Source organism: Oncorhynchus clarkii, chromosome 3 (assembly GCF_045791955.1).
Source record: "Oncorhynchus clarkii lewisi isolate Uvic-CL-2024 chromosome 3, UVic_Ocla_1.0, whole genome shotgun sequence".
NCBI lineage: Eukaryota > Metazoa > Chordata > Actinopteri > Salmoniformes > Salmonidae > Oncorhynchus > Oncorhynchus clarkii.
The window spans coordinates 89,060,121-89,077,988 of record NC_092149.1 but is presented as its reverse complement, the minus strand read 5'-3'; the positions used below and the strand labels follow the sequence as shown (position 1 = coordinate 89,077,988).

The window sequence follows — 17,868 nt, the reverse complement described above, 5'->3', positions numbered from 1 at the left end:
GTTGTTACTCATAGCCTGGTTCCTCTCTAGGTTTCTTCCTAGGTTTCTTCCTTTCTAGGGAGTTTTTCCTAGCCACCGTGCTTCTACACCTGCATTGCTTGCTGTTTGGGGTTTTAGGCTGGGTTTCTGTACAGCACTTTGAGATATCAGCTGATGTACGAAGGGCTATATAAATAAATTTGATTTGTAATGTTTACTGATAATATATAAAGTGAAATAAACAATAACAATTATCTACCTCACTTGCTTTGGCAATGTTAACACATGTTTCCCATGCCAATAAAGCCCTTGAATTGAATTGAGAGAGAGATACACACACACACAGAGAGAGAGAGAGAGAGAGACAGAGAGAGAGACAGAGACACAGAGAGAGACAGAGACACAGAGAGAGAGAGACGGAGAGAGAGAGAGACACAGAGAGAGAGAGACAGAGAGAGAGAGAGAGAGACAGAGAGACAGAGAGAGACAGAGAGAGAGAGAGACAGAGAGACACAGAGACACAGAGACAGAGAGACAGAGAGAGAGACAGAGAGTGTGAGAGAGAGAGACAGACACACAGAGAGAGAGAGAGAGAGAAGACACACAGAGAGAGAGAGAGAGAGAGAGAGAGAGAGAGAGAGAGAGAGAGAGAGAGAGAGAGAGACAGAGACAGAGACAGTGAGAGAGAGTGAGAGAGAGAGTGAGAGAGAGTGAGAGAGAGAGTGAGAGAGAGTGAGAGAGACACAGAGAGAGAGAGAGACAGATGGCTATTTTTGAGATCCACTAAACTAAACTGCTACCTGGCATCTGGAATTGTGATTGGTTGCCAGATGAAAGCAGCTTTAGTGGAAACTGCTGAGATTCACCATCTCCCTCTTCTTATAGAAACATGACCTCAACAAGACCTTCAAATCAAAAAGTTAACTGCTTCAAGCATCAATGTACCAATGAATTGGTCAACGTCTCAAGGTTCCTTGACAATCAAGACCAAGTAAATCTGTCTGGTGACTTTAGGTCCTGACTGTGACATGAATCAATCCTCCCGAATTCCCCAGATTCTTCTCTGTGTAGGAGAATGTTGTCATCTGTTTCTCTCATTTCAGTCCTTCAGTCCTGTGAGAGCTGGCAGTACGGTATCAGCATCTGGTCTGGATGGGTTGGCTCTGCTCTCTACTCTGAAATGACTACAGCAGCTGCTGCCACCAAGCCAAAGGTCAGCTAAACCACAGAGAACACCATGCTACAAATAAGGAATGTTGTTTCTCCTCCTGCAAAACTGTGGTCTGACGACCAGACCTCCTCCACCCTGGCGCAGGACTGTGGTCTGACGACCAGGCCTCCTCCACACCTGGCGCAGGACTGTGGTCTGACGACCAGGCCTCCTCCACACCTGGCGCAGGACTGTGGTCTGACGACCAGGCCTCCTCCACACCTGGCGCAGGACTGTGGTCTGACGACCAGGCCTCCTCCACACCTGGCGCAGGACTGTGGTCTGACGACCAGGCCTCCTCCACACCTGGCGCAGGACTGTGGTCTGACGACCAGGCCACCTCCACACCTGGCGCAGGACTGTGGTCTGACGACCAGGCCTCCTCCACACCTGGCGCAGGACTGTGGTCTGACGACCAGGCCTCCTCCACACCTGGCGCAGGACTGTGGTCTGACGACCAGGCCTCCTCCACATCTGGCGCAGGACTGTGGTCTGATGACCAGACCTCCCCCTGACAACCAGACCCCCTCCACACCTGGCGCAGGACTGTGGTCTGACAACCAGACCTCCTCCCCCCTGGCGCAGGACTGTGGTCTTACGACCAGACCTCCTCCCCCCTGGCGCAGGACTGTGGTTTGACGACCAGACCTCCTCCCCCCTGGCGCAGGACTGTGGTCTGACGACCAGACCTCCTCCACACCTGGCGCAGGACTGTGGTCTGACGACCAGACCTCCCCCTGACAACCAGGCCTCTTCCACACCTGGCGCAGGACTGTGGTCTGACGACCAGGCCTCCTCCACACCTGGCGCAGGACTGTGGTCTGACGACCAGGCCTCCTCCACACCTGGCGCAGGACTGTGGTCTGACGACCAGGCCTCCTCCACACCTGGCGCAGGACTGTGGTCTGACGACCAGACCTCCTCCACACCTGGCGCAGGACTGTGGTCTGACGACCAGACCTCCTCCACACCTGGCGCAGGACTGTGGTCTGACGACCAGACCTCCCACTGACAACCAGACCTCCTCCACCCTGGCACAGGACTGTGGTCTGACAAACAGACCTCCCCCTGACAACCAGACCTCCTCCCCCTGGCACAGGACTGTGGTCTGACGACCAGACCTCCCCCTGACAACCAGACCTCCTCCCCCTGGCGCAGGACTGTGGTCTGACGACCAGACCTCCTCCCCCTGGCGCAGGACTGTGGTCTGACGACCAGACCTCCTCCCCCTGGCGCAGGACTGTGGTCTGACAACCAGACCTCCTCCACACCTAGCGCAGGACTGTGGTCTGACGACCAGACCTCCCCCTGACAACCAGACCTCCTCCCCCTGGCGCAGGACTGTAGTCTGACAACCAGACCTCCCCCTGACAACCAGACCTCCTCCCCCTGGCGCAGGACTGTAGTCTGATGACCAGACCTCCTGTAGCAGAATAAACAGTTGTCTCCATGGCAGGGGGGCAGAGATGTCCTCTGTACAGGTGGTCTATGATTGTCCCTGTCTGTAGACACACAAGCACTCACCATACCTCAATAATAAAAGTATGACTAATATATAATATACAGACTAGAGGTCGACCGATTATGATTTTTCAACGCCGATACCGATTATTGGAGGACCAAAAAGAGCCGATATCGATAAAATCGGCCAATTTTTTAAATTTGTAATAATGACAATTACAACAATACTGAATGAACACTTATTTTAACTTAATATAATACATCAATAAAATCAATTTAGCCTGAAGTAAATAATGAAAGATGTTCAATTTGGTTTAAATAAGTGTTGGAGAAGAAAGTAAAAGTGCAATATGTGCTATGTAAGAAAGCGAACGTTTAAGTTCCGTAAAGGTTTAAGAGGGTAGTGCCAGACAGAAGCTAATCCTCAGTAAAAGGCACATGACAGCCCGCTTGGAATTTGCCAAAAGACACCTAAAGGACTCTCAGACCATGAGAAACAAAATTCTCTGGTCTGATGAAACCAAGATTGAACTCTTTGGCCTGAAAGACAAGTGTCACGTCTGGAGGAAACCTGGCACCATCCCGGTGAAGCATGGTGGTGGCAGCATCATGCTGTGGGGATGTTTTTCAGCAGCAGGGACTGGGAGACTAGTCAGGATTGAGGTAAAGATGAACGGAGCAAAGCACAAATAGATCCAGGATGAAAACCTGCTCCAGAGTGCTCAGGACCTCAGACTGGGGCGAAGGTTCACCTTCCAACAGGACAACGACCCTAAGCACAAAGCCAAGACAACGCAGGAGTGACACATGTGACAAATACAATTTGATTTGATATGGGAAGTAAATCCCACTTGGGTCATCACAATGATCTTCACCGTGTGATTAGGTTCTGCAGTAACAGTCAATTGAATGTGCTGAGATTAGGATTCAGTCTTACCAGATTCTGTTCTACACACATGCCACTCAGTCTTGACAGATTCTGTTCTACACACAAAATCTGCCCATAAGATATTACTGAGTGGAAAATCATGACAAGGGTATCATCTCAGGTCTTGGCTCGCTACTCTGTCCAGCTCAGGAGAAAAAGGAGGAAAACAATATTTTCCATCCATCCACAGGCCTGTCCTAGCAGCAACCACAGCCACAGGCCTGCCCTAGCAGCAACCACAGCCACAGGCCTGCCCTAGCAGCAACCACAGCCACAGGCCTGTCCTAGCAGCAACCACAGCCACAGGCCTGTCCTAGCAGCAACCACAGCCACAGGCCTGTCCTAGCAGCAACCACAGCCACAGGCCTGTCCTAGCAGCAACCACAGCCACAGGCCTGTCCTAGCAGCAACCACAGCCACAGGCCTGTCCTAGCAGCAACCACAGGCCTGTCCTAGCAGCAACCACAGCAACAGGCCTGTCCTAGCAGCAACCACAGCAACAGGCCTGTCCTAGCAGCAACCACAGCAACAGGCCTGTCCTAGCAGCAACCACAGCAACAGGCCTGTCCTAGCAGCAACCACAGCAACAGGCCTGTCCTAGCAGCAACCACAGACACAGGCCTGTCCTAGCAGCAACCACAGCCACAGGCCTGTCCTAGCGGCAACCACAGCAACCACAGCCACAGGCCTGTCCTAGCGGCAACCACAGCAACCACAGCCACAGGCCTGTCCTAGCAGCAACCACAGCCACAGGCCTGACCTAGCAGCAACCACAGCAACCACAGCCACAGGCCTGTCCTAGCAGCAACCACAGGCCTGTCCTAGCAGCAACCACAGCCACAGGCCTGTCCTAGCAGCAACCACAGCCACAGGCCTGTCCGAGCAGCAACCACAGCCACAGGCCTGTCCGAGCAGCGACCACAGCCACAGGCCTGTCCGAGCAGCGACCACAGCCACAGGCCTGTCCGAGCAGCGACCACAGCCACAGAACTGTCCGAGCAGCAACCACAGCCACAGGCCTGACCTAGCAGCAACCACAGCCACAGGCCTGTCCGAGCAGCAACCACAGCCACAGGCCTGTCCGAGCAGCAACCACAGCCACAGGCCTGTCCGAGCAGCAACCACAGCCACAGGCCTGTCCTAGCAGCAACCACAGCCACAGGCCTGACCTAGCAGCAACCACAGCAACCACAGCCACAGGCCTGTCCGAGCAGCAACCACAGCCACAGGCCTGACCTAGCAGCAACCACAGCCACAGGCCTGACCTAGCAGCAACCACAGCCAAAGGCCTGTCCGAGCAGCAACCACAGCCACAGGCCTGACCTAGCAGCAACCACAGCCACAGGCCTGACCTAGCAGCAACCACAGCCACAGGCCTGTCCTAGCAGCAACCACAGCAACCACAGCCACAGGCCTGTCCGAGCAGCAACCACAGCCACAGGCCTGACCTAGCAGCAACCACAGCCACAGGCCTGACCTAGCAGCAACCACAGCCACAGGCCTGACCTAGCAGCAACCACAGCCACAGGCCTGTCCTAGCAGCAACCACAGCCACAGGCCTGTCCTAGCAGCAACCACAGCCACAGGCCTGTCCTAGCAGCAACCACAGCCACAGGCCTGTCCTAGAAGCAACCACAGCCACAGGCCTGTCCTAGCAGCAACCACAGCCACAGGCCTGTCCTAGCAGCAACCACAGCCACAGGCCTGTCCTAGCAGCAACCACAGCCACAGGCCTGTCCTAGCATCAACCACAGCCACAGGCCTGTCCTAGCAGCAACCACAGCCACAGGCCTGACCTAGCAGCAACCACAGCCACAGGCCTGTCCTAGCAGCAACCACAGCCACAGGCCTGTCCTAGCAGCAACCACAGCCACAGGCCTGTCCTAGCAGCAACCACAGGCCTGTCCTAGCAGCAACCACAGCCACAGGCCTGTCCTAGCAGCAACCACAGGCCTGTCCTAGCAGCAACCACAGTCACAGGCCTGTCCTAGCAGCAACCACAGCCACAGGCCTGACCTAGCAGCAACCACAGCCACAGGCCTGTCCTAGCAGCAACCACAGCCACAGGCCTGTCCTAGCAGCAACCACAGCCACAGGCCTGACCTAGCAGCAACCACAGCCACAGGCCTGTCCTAGCAGCAACCACAGCCACAGGCCTGTCCTAGCAGCAACCACAGCCACAGGCCTGTCCTAGCAGCAACCACAGCCACAGGCCTGTCCGAGCAGCAACCACAGCCACAGGCCTGTCCGAGCAGCAACCACAGCCACAGGCCTGTCCGAGCAGCAACCACAGCCACAGGCCTGTCCGAGCAGCAACCACAGCCACAGGCCTGTCCGAGCAGCAACCACAGCCACAGGCCTGTCCGAGCAGCAACCACAGCCACAGGCCTGTCCGAGCAGCAACCACAGCCACAGGCCTGTCCGAGCAGCAACCACAGCCACAGGCCTGTCCGAGCAGCAACCACAGCCACAGGCCTGTCCGAGCAGCAACCACAGCCACAGGCCTGTCCTAGCAGCAACCACAGCCACAGGCCTGACCTAGTAGCAACCACAGCAACCACAGCCACAGGCCTGTCCGAGCAGCAACCACAGCCACAGGCCTGACCTAGCAGCAACCACAGCCACAGGCCTGACCTAGCAGCAACCACAGCCACAGGCCTGTCCGAGCAGCAACCACAGCCACAGGCCTGTCCTAGCAGCAACCACAGCCACAGGCCTGTCCGAGCAGCAACCACAGCCACAGGCCTGACCTAGCAGCAACCACAGCCACAGGCCTGACCTAGCAGCAACCACAGCCACAGGCCTGTCCTAGCAGCAACCACAGCAACCACAGCCACAGGCCTGTCCGAGCAGCAACCACAGCCACAGGCCTGTCCGAGCAGCAACCACAGCAACAGGCCTGTCCGAGCAGCAACCACAGCCACAGGCCTGACCTAGCAGCAACCACAGCCACAGGCCTGACCTAGCAGCAACCACAGCCACAGGCCTGTCCGAGCAGCAACCACAGCCACAGGCCTGTCCTAGCAGCAACCACAGCCACAGGCCTGACCTAGCAGCAACCACAGCCACAGGCCTGACCTAGCAGCAACCACAGCCACAGGCCTGTCCTAGCAGCAACCACAGCCACAGGCCTGTCCTAGCAGCAACCACAGCCACAGGCCTGTCCTAGCAGCAACCACAGCCACAGGCCTGTCCTAGAAGCAACCACAGCCACAGGCCTGTCCTAGCAGCAACCACAGCCACAGGCCTGTCCTAGCAGCAACCACAGCCACAGGCCTGTCCTAGCAGCAACCACAGCCACAGGCCTGTCCTAGCATCAACCACAGCCACAGGCCTGTCCTAGCAGCAACCACAGCCACAGGCCTGTCCTAGCAGCAACCACAGCCACAGGCCTGTCCTAGCAGCAACCACAGCCACAGGCCTGTCCTAGCAGCAACCACAGCCACAGGCCTGTCCTAGCAGCAACCACAGGCCTGTCCTAGCAGCAACCACAGCCACAGGCCTGTCCTAGCAGCAACCACAGGCCTGTCCTAGCAGCAACCACAGTCACAGGCCTGTCCTAGCAGCAACCACAGCCACAGGCCTGTCCTAGCAGCAACCACAGCCACAGGCCTGTCCTAGCAGCAACCACAGCCACAGGCCTGACCTAGCAGCAACCACAGCCACAGGCCTGTCCTAGCAGCAACCACAGCCACAGGCCTGTCCTAGCAGCAACCACAGCCACAGGCCTGTCCTAGCAGCAACCACAGCCACAGGCCTGTCCTAGCAGCAACCACAGCCACAGGCCTGTCCGAGCAGCAACCACAGCCACAGGCCTGTCCGAGCAGCAACCACAGCCACAGGCCTGTCCGAGCAGCAACCACAGCCACAGGCCTGTCCGAGCAGCAACCACAGCCACAGGCCTGTCCGAGCAGCAACCACAGCCACAGGCCTGTCCGAGCAGCAACCACAGCCACAGGCCTGTCCGAGCAGCAACCACAGCCACAGGCCTGTCCGAGCAGCAACCACAGCCACAGGCCTGTCCGAGCAGCAACCACAGCCACAGGCCTGTCCGAGCAGCAACCACAGCCCTGTCCTAGCAGCAACCACAGCCACAGGCCTGACCTAGTAGCAACCACAGCAACCACAGCCACAGGCCTGTCCGAGCAGCAACCACAGCCACAGGCCTGACCTAGCAGCAACCACAGCCACAGGCCTGTCCTAGCAGCAACCACAGCCACAGGCCTGTCCGAGCAGCAACCACAGCCACAGGCCTGTCCTAGCAGCAACCACAGCCACAGGCCTGTCCGAGCAGCAACCACAGCCACAGGCCTGACCTAGCAGCAACCACAGCCACAGGCCTGACCTAGCAGCAACCACAGCCACAGGCCTGTCCTAGCAGCAACCACAGCAACCACAGCCACAGGCCTGTCCGAGCAGCAACCACAGCCACAGGCCTGTCCGAGCAGCAACCACAGCAACAGGCCTGTCCGAGCAGCAACCACAGCCACAGGCCTGACCTAGCAGCAACCACAGCCACAGGCCTGACCTAGCAGCAACCACAGCCACAGGCCTGTCCGAGCAGCAACCACAGCCACAGGCCTGTCCTAGCAGCAACCACAGCCACAGGCCTGTCCGAGCAGCAACCACAGCCACAGGCCTGACCTAGCAGCAACCACAGCCACAGGCCTGACCTAGCAGCAACCACAGCCACAGGCCTGTCCTAGCAGCAACCACAGCAACCACAGCCACAGGCCTGTCCGAGCAGCAACCACAGCCACAGGCCTGTCCGAGCAGCAACCACAGCAACAGGCCTGTCCTAGCAGCAACCACACCCACAGGCCTGTCCTAGCAGCAACCACACCCACAGGCCTGTCCGAGCAGCAACCACAACCACAGGCCTGTCCGAGCAGCAACCACAACCACAGGCCTGTCCGAGCAGCAACCACAACCACAGGCCTGTCCGAGCAGCAACCACAACCACAGGCCTGTCCTAGCAGCAACCACAGCCACAAGCCTGTCCTAGCAGCAACCACAGCAACAGGCCTGTCCTAGCAGCAACCACAGCCACAGGCCTGTCCTAGCAGCAACCACAGCCACAGGCCTGTCCTAGCAGCAACCACAGCAACCACAGCCACAGGCCTGTCCTAGCAGCAACCACAGCCACAGGCCTGTCCTAGCAGCAACCACAGCAACCACAGCCACAGGCCTGTCCTAGCAGCGCCTGTCCGAGCAGCAACCACAGCAACAGGCCTGTCCTAGCAGCAACCACAGCCACAGGCCTGTCCTAGCAGCAACCACAGCAACCACAGCCACAGGCCTGTCCTAGCAGCGCCTGTCCGAGCAGCAACCACAGCAACAGGCCTGTCCTAGCAGCAACCACAGCCACAGGCCTGTCCTAGCAGCAACCACAGCAACCACAGCCACAGGCCTGTCCGAGCAGCAACCACAGCAACAGGCCTGTCCTAGCAGCAACCACAGCCACAAGCCTGTCCGAGCAGCAACCACAGCCACAGGCCTGACCTAGCAGCAACCACAACCACAGGCCCTCTAAAGGGATGTTTCAGGGCTGAGAGATATGAAGTTTAATGTATAGGCAACCTCAGACCTACAGTACTGCGTGTTCTATTCTCTCTTGGTCCTGGACCAGTAGAGCACTATAAAGGGAATCGGGTGGCATTTGAAGGCATCTATTGATAGATGCCTATAGATTCCCTCACCTAAGCCCTACCACAGTACCACTGCACTGAGTCCAGGGCCCGTTCTCCTAAAATCAAGGCTAAATTCATGGTTAGAAGAAATATTTAAGACGCTTCTGGGAAACCGGGCCCTGGTGTTTCAGATCTGGGCGCAACAGAACTTCAGATTCCTCACTGATGACAAGCGGCTGTAAGATTTGTCCCCTCTGCCTCAAAAGTCTCTGTGCCAAGCTGCTCAGAGCTTTATGGTCCTACCTAATAAATAGATTTATAAACCTCTCTGATACAGAGCTAAATTAATAGAAAATGACTAAAGTAAAAGTCACCCAGTAAAATACTACTTGAGTAAAAAGTCTAAAAGTATTTGATTTTAAATATACTTAAGTATCAAATGTTAATTAAAAAAATATATAATTAAGCATCAAAAGTATGAATAATTTAAAATTCCTTATATTATGCAAACCAGACAGCACCATTTTCTTAATTTATGGATAGCCAGGGACACACTCCAACATTCAGACATAATTAACAAACGAAGCCTGTGTGTTTAGCGAGTCCACCAGATCAGAGGCAGTAGGGATGTTCTCTTGATAAGTGTGTGAATTAGACCATGTTTCTGTCCTGCTAACCATTCAAAATATAACGAGTACGTTTAGGTGTCAGGGAAAATGCACGGAGTAAAAAGTACATTATTTTCTTTAGAAATGTGGTGAAGTAAAAGTTGTCAATTATAAATAGTAAAGGTTCAGACACCTCAAAAAAACTACTGTGAAGTATTTTTACACCACTGGGCCCAGTGGGCTCATAAAGCATTATAAACATTATGGGCCTACCTAATAGAGTTATAAACCTCTCTGATACAGAGCTTTATGGGCCTACCTAAAAGAGTTATAAACCTCTCTGATACAGAACATTATGGGCCTACCTAATAGAGTTATACACCTCTCTGATACAGAGCTTTATGAGCCTACCTAAAAGAGTTATACACCTCTCTGATACAGAACATTATGGGCCTACCTAATAGAGTTATACACCTCTCTGATACAGAGCTTTATGGGCCTACCTAATAGAGTTATAAACCTCTCTGATACAGAGCTTTATGGGCCTACCTAATAGAGTTATACACCTCTCTGATACAGAACATTATGGGCCTACCTAATAGAGTTATAAACCTCTCTGATACAGAGCTTTATGGGCCTACCTAATAGAGTTATAAACCTCTCTGATACAGAGCTTTATGGGCCTACCTAATAGAGTTATACACCTCTCTGATACAGAACATTATGGGCCTACCTAATAGAGTTATAAACCTCTCTGATACAGAACATTATGGGCCTACCTAATAGAGTTATAAACCTCTCTGATACAGAGCTTTATGAGCCTACCTAATAGATTTATAAACCTCTCTGATACAGAGCTTTATGAGCCTACCTAATAGATTTATAAACCTCTCTGATACAGAACATTATGAGCCTACCTAATAGAGTTATAAACCTCTCTGATACAGAGCTTTATGAGCCTACCTAATAGAGTTATACACCTCTCTGATACAGAACATTATGGGCCTACCTAATAGAGTTATACACCTCTCTGATACAGAACATTATGGGCCTACCTAAAAGAGTTAGAAACCTCTCTGATACAGAACATTATGGGCCTACCTAAAAGAGTTAGAAACCTCTCTGATACAGAGCTTTATGAGCCTACCTAATAGAGTTATACACCTCTCTGATACAGAACATTATGGGCCTACCTAATAGAGTTATAAACCTCTCTGATACAGAACATTATGGGCCTACCTAATAGAGTTATAAACCTCTCTGATACAGAACATTATGAGCCTACCTAATAGAGTTATACACCTCTCTGATACAGAACATTATGGGCCTACCTAATAGAGTTATAAACCTCTCTGATACAGAACATTATGGGCCTACCTAATAGAGTTATAAACCTCTCTGATACAGAGCTTTATGAGCCTACCTAATAGATTTATAAACCTCTCTGATACAGAGCTTTATGAGCCTACCTAATAGATTTATAAACCTCTCTGATACAGAACATTATGAGCCTACCTAATAGAGTTATAAACCTCTCTGATACAGAGCTTTATGAGCCTACCTAATAGAGTTATACACCTCTCTGATACAGAACATTATGGGCCTACCTAATAGAGTTATAAACCTCTCTGATACAGAGCTTTATGAGCCTACCTAATAGATTTATAAACCTCTCTGATACAGAACATTATGGGCCTACCTAATAGAGTTATACACCTCTCTGATACAGAACATTATGGGCCTACCTAAAAGAGTTATAAACCTCTCTGATACAGAACATTATGGGCCTACCTAATAGAGTTATAAACCTCTCTGATACAGAGCTTTATGAGCCTACCTAATAGATTTATAAACCTCTCTGATACAGAACATTATGGGCCTACCTAATAGAGTTATAAACCTCTCTGATACAGAGCTTTATGAGCCTACCTAATAGAGTTATACACCTCTCTGATACAGAGCTTTATGAGCCTACCTAATAGATTTAGAAACCTCTCTGATACAGAGCTTTATGAGCCTACCTAATAGATTTATAAACCTCTCTGATACAGAGCTTTATGAGCCTACCTAATAGAGTTATAAACCTCTCTGATACAGAACATTATGAGCCTACCTAATAGATTTATAAACCTCTCTGATACAGAGCTTTATGAGCCTACCTAATAGATTTATAAACCTCTCTGATACAGAGCTTTATGAGCCTACCTAATAGAGTTATAAACCTCTCTGATACAGAGCTTTATGAGCCTACCTAATAGAGTTATAAACCTCTCTGATACAGAGCTTTATGAGCCTACCTAATAGATTTAGAAACCTCTCTGATACAGAACATTATGAGCCTACCTAATAGATTTATAAACCTCTCTGATACAGAGCTTTATGAGCCTACCTAATAGATTTATAAACCTCTCTGATACAGAACATTATGAGCCTACCTAATAGATTTATAAACCTCTCTGATACAGAGCTTTATGGGCCTACCTAATAGATTTATAAACCTCTCTGATACAGAGCTTTATGAGCCTACCTAATAGATTTATAAACCTCTCTGATACAGAGCTTTATGAGCCTACCTAATAGATTTATAAACCTCTCTGATACAGAGCTTTATGAGCCTACCTAATAGATTTATAAACCTCTCTGATACAGAGCTTTATGAGCCTACCTAATAGATTTATAAACCTCTCTGATACAGAACATTATGAGCCTACCTAATAGATTTATAAACCTCTCTGATACAGAGCTTTATGAGCCTACCTAATAGATTTATAAACCTCTCTGATACAGAGCTTTATGAGCCTACCTAATAGATTTATAAACCTCTCTGATACAGAACATTATGAGCCTACCTAATAGATTTATAAACCTCTCTGATACAGAACATTATGAGCCTACCTAATAGATTTATAAACCTCTCTGATACAGAACATTATGAGCCTACCTAATAGATTTATAAACCTCTCTGATACAGAACATTATGAGCCTACCTAATAGATTTATAAACCTCTCTGATACAGAGCTTTATGGGCCTACCTAATAGATTTATAAACCTCTCTGATACAGAACATTATGAGCCTACCTAATAGATTTATAAACCTCTCTGATACAGAGCTTTATGGGCCTACCTAATAGATTTATAAACCTCTCTGATACAGAACATTATGAGCCTACCTAATAGATTTATAAACCTCTCTGATACAGAGCTTTATGAGCCTACCTAAAAGAGTTATAAACCTCTCTGATACAGAACATTATGAGCCTACCTAAAAGAGTTATAAACCTCTCTGATACAGAGCTTTATGAGCCTACCTAATAGATTTATACACCTCTCTGATACAGAACATTATGGGCCTACCTAACATACTGACCAGTGTATAAACGCAACATGTAAATGTGTTGGTCCCATGTTTCATGAGAATAAAATATACAACACATTTTCCAATACACACAAAAACCTTGTCTCTCAAATTTGTTTACATCCATTTAAAGTTGTAAACAAATTTGTTTACATCCCTGTTAGTGAGCATTTCAACTTTGCCAAGATAATCCATCCACCTGACATGTGTGGCATATCAAGAAGCTGATTAAACAGCATGATCATTACATAGGTGCACCTTGTGCTGGGGACAATAAAAGGCCACTCTAACATGTCCAGTTTTGTCACACAACACAATGCCGCAGATGTCTCAAGTTGAGGGTGCAGCAGTTGGCTTGCTGACTGCAGGAATGTCAACCAGAGAAGTTGCCAGAGAATTTAATGTTCATTTATCTACCATAAACAGCCTCCAACATAATTTTATAGAATTTGGCAGTACGTTCAACCAGCCTCAGAACCGCAGACCACGTGTAACCAGGCCAGCCCAGGAGGTCCACCCAGACAGCTGATGAAACTGAGGAGTATTTCTGTCTCTAATAAAACCCTTTTGTGGGGAAAAAAACATATTCTGATTGGGTGGGCCTGGCTCCTAAATGGGTGGGCCATAATGTTTTAACTAGGCAAGTCAGTTAAGAACAAATTCTTATTTACAATGACAGCCTACCCTGGCCAAACCCAGACGACGCTGGGCCAAATTGTGTGCTGCCCTATGAGACTCCCAATCACGTCCGGATGTGATACAGCCTGGATTCGAACCAGGGACTGTAGTGATGCCTCTTGCACTGAGATGCTGCGCCTTAGAGTGCTGTATTTTATGGTGCAAATAAATATATTTATAAACCTCTCTGATAGACATAAAGCTAGCTGGTACTGTCTGGCGGAGACACTGGCTGGCGGAGACACTGGCTGGCGGAGACACTGGCTGGCGGAGACACTGGCTGAGCCAGTATATGGTCATGGAATGGGCCCACTCTGTAGTCTAATGTAAAGGGTGGAAACAGCTGAGCCAGTAGAGCCAGTAGATGGTCATGGAATGGGCCCACTCTGTAGTCTAATGTAAAGGGTGGAAACAGCTGAGCCAGTAGAGCCAGTAATGGTCATGGAATGGGCCCACTCTGTAGTCTAATGTAAAGGGTAGAAACAGCTGAGCCAGTAAACGGTTGTGTTGTTGACAGTAACTGCTCCGCCCCCTCAGAACAGATGCTGAGCCAATAGGGTGCCGTCCCACGGGACTCCTAATCACAGCCGGATGTGATGCCTCTTGTACTGAGATGCAGTGTCTTAGACCACTGTGCCACTCGAGAGCCCCCATTGGGCCTATAGCCTACTGTATAAACCTCATTGCTACAGAACTGTTTTTAATTGGTTAATGTTGCATAGTTTGTTTGTTTTTTAAGTCATGTTTTTAAAAAACTATCTGAGTAGTACATCTCTGCTTGCATTTTGACTCAGAAAAGGTTGGTGACCACTGAATTAGGGTGTAGGAAGCAGCTAAATCTACACACAGAATGTTTAGAACAATCAACGGCCATTTATTGGATTAGGCAGCTCTAGTGCCCGATCGATTACAACAAGGATGTGTTCATATGAATATCGCAGGTTATCATTGATGTTCCTCTTTCTACTACTGTAGGTAATACAGAGCGGTGCAGCTGAGAGGCAGTGTGACCGGGTGGGGCTCGGCGGTGTTCGCACCATGCTCGATTAGGTAGAAAGCCTGGTGATTTATATTTATTTATTTAATTTATTTAACTAGGTAAATCAGTTAAAGAACGAATTGATACCAGAGTAGAAAACACCAGTCAAAGCTGTGTTTGATACCAGAGTAGAAAACACCAGTCAAAGCTGTGTTTGATACCAGAGTAGAAAACACCAGTCTGAGCTGTGTTTGATACCAGGGTAGAAAACACCGGTCAGAGCTGTGTTACAGTATGTTACAATGCCGGCCTGCCCCGGCTGTAAATACATCAGTACATACATGTAACAGATGAGCTAGCTAGCCACAATAAATCATTGTTATCTCATATATATATATATTTTTGGTTGTTCATAACTTCTGTTGACTAAGTACGTTTTAATGCATACCGATATGGTGTTAAAGCGATTCACTTTTCACAGGGGCGAAAATGTGTTTACTCCGTTACTACGGTAACCGGCGGCTGTTGTCTTCAGTGTGTTGAATTTCCGGGTTCGACTTCAAAATAAAAGTCCCTATCTGAGAGTGATGGCATTACGGATACAAATTGTGATAACATGCCATATTTGGACTAGCTCATGCTAAACAAGGTTGGAATGTTACAATTTAAAATAAAAATGTATTAGTTTGACAATAAACAGAACAAATAATTTAATTCACATTGTGGATGTATTAGAATGCATAATTGGATTGGGGGCATAGTTATAGGCACTGTACATCTTTACTTATGGCATGAAACAGGGTATCAGTCTACTCAGTGGTTATCTGACCTTTAAATTGGACAAAGATTATTTAGAGAAAACATTTGAAAACATTTCAGATATATATATCGTAAATCGCACATAAATTTGAACAACAAAATCGAGATTATATTTTTAGGCCATATCGCACAGGCCAAAAATAGACTGCTTCGCTGTGGCATCAAACATGAACCAACAGTGCTGTGATGAGACAATTTAGAAATTACAGGGTGGCAACACAGATGAAACGCTGGCACGAGAACACGCCCATATCAGTGACTCGCCACGCCCTTATCATGTGTAGGCCTAATTCAGAATTTACATCGTACATATTGCCCCAATTAGGGTTCCCTTACTTAATGGTATGTCACATTATTCTCCCCGGCAATAGTGTTCACAGGCCGGGAACCATCCACGACTTTTCCCTGTGCTTGTCCTTCGGCTGACATACACTGCATTATTCCATGAACAGGGCACCAAAACATTAGCCTCATACAAACCACAACACACCCATTTAGCCTGAAAACGTCCAAACCAGCTCCAGATGCAATTCAATTCTCATCTGCTGCCTTCGTTGAAATGAATCAACGTTGTAGCCTCATGCATTTTTTGGCCTAGCGATAAACGTGTTGTTTTTCTTGCATTTAAAACACAGGATAAATCTGCCTTGGTCATTTTTGTGTTTCCAAATGTCTCTAGATTTCACCGCTGTAGAAATGTAGGCTAATCATGGTAGCCTGATGTGGCTCCATATCAGCGAATAGGCTAATGAGTAATCCGTTATAATAACCTAAAATTCAACATTGCATCGATTTAACAGATGAGCGTCCCCTGATTCCAACGTAACATAATTATAAAAACGTTTTGCAAATGCAAAATATTGCTCGTAAATCAAGGTGGGTTTCAAGAGAGACAGAATGTAAGCGGCTACTTACTATCACAAATCCAGAATGTTTTCCTCTGTATCCAACGGGAAAACTGATACAATTGATCGGCACATGCAATATTGTGATTTCAATTGGTCGGTTTTCAGAATTGAACGGTTTTCACCGGCGATGCCGACTTCTTAGCTTCGTAACAACTCTGACACTGATTCCTCCCAGCTCCATTCTGTAAAAACCAGTCAGGAGCGCGCCGCAGATGGGAGGCGCGTTCCCGAATTCCTGTTTCCTGTCCAGAGGAGACTAGGCCTGCAGTCCCTCAGTGCTGCAATCAGTCTCGACCAATCAACCAACCGAGCGAAAACAAACGCTATTTATTTGAGATCGTCAGTCACACAAATAACAGTGATTTAAATACATATATGTTTTCATACAAGGGTTTCTTACCTGCATATGCCTATATTGTACAGACAGGTCTCACTCGGGAGTATCTATGTCTGGGAATGGGGAAATAATCATTATGTGGTTGATAATATTACCACTAAAGACATATCATCTCTTGGTGGTTCCTCTTCAAAGGCCTGTAATGTGAGACTGGTGAGTATCTATACAGTGAGACTGTTAAAATTGCCCCTTAGACGCTGATCTTGGGTCAGTTTAGCATTTTCCCCACTAATAGTTAAAGATAGGATTGGGGGAGGGCAGGCTGATCTTAGATCTGTAACTAGGAGAAACTTCACCCTGGAGCAAGAGGGGACATGTGGGGTCGCAGTGACTGTTCCTCCAGGCCTGAAGACAAACCACATGAAACAGGTCATGGTCAATTACTAATCTTAGCCCAGGGCCTGAGCTCAGACAGTATTTCTAGCCAGCACAGGAGGCTGCTGGGAGGAGGACGGCTCACAATAATGGATGGACCGTTTGTGTTTTATGTATTATATTTTTTGTATTATTATTCTTTTGTATTTTCTCTCTTTTTTTGATCTTGTCTCAACGCTGCAACTCCCCAACGGGCTGGGGAGAGGCGAAGGTCTCATCGCTGCAACTCCCCAACGGGCTGGGGAGAGGCGAAGGTCTCATCGCTGCAACTCCCCAACGGGCTGGGGAGAGGCGAAGGTCTCATCGCTGCAACTCCCCAACGGGCTGGGGAGAGGCGAAGGTCTCATCGCTGCAACTCCCCAACGGGCTTGGGAGAGGCGAAGGTCTCATCGCTGCAACTCCCCAACGGGCTGGGGAGAGGCGAAGGTCTCATCGCTGCAACTCCCCAACGGGCTGGGGAGAGGCGAAGGTCTCATCGCTGCAACTCCCCAACGGGCTGGGGAGAGGCGAAGGTCTCATCGCTGCAACTCCCCAACGGGC

At 49.4% G+C, this 17,868-nt stretch overlaps 1 protein-coding gene across 2 annotated transcripts in view; it reads right to left on the bottom strand.

Moving 5' to 3' along the window:
* Positions 1-16,727, bottom strand: part of LOC139405540 (ras-associated and pleckstrin homology domains-containing protein 1-like) — a 131,927-nt gene extending 115,200 nt beyond the window's left edge. Inside the window, exon 1 of one of the 2 annotated variants that reach the window (XM_071147955.1) lies at positions 16,564-16,727. The gene's annotated coding sequence lies outside the window, so the exon portion shown is untranslated. The remainder of the gene's footprint in view (positions 1-16,563) is intronic. The other variant, XM_071147953.1, reaches the window with a different exon arrangement.
* Between the last annotated feature and the right edge of the window lie 1,141 nt (positions 16,728-17,868).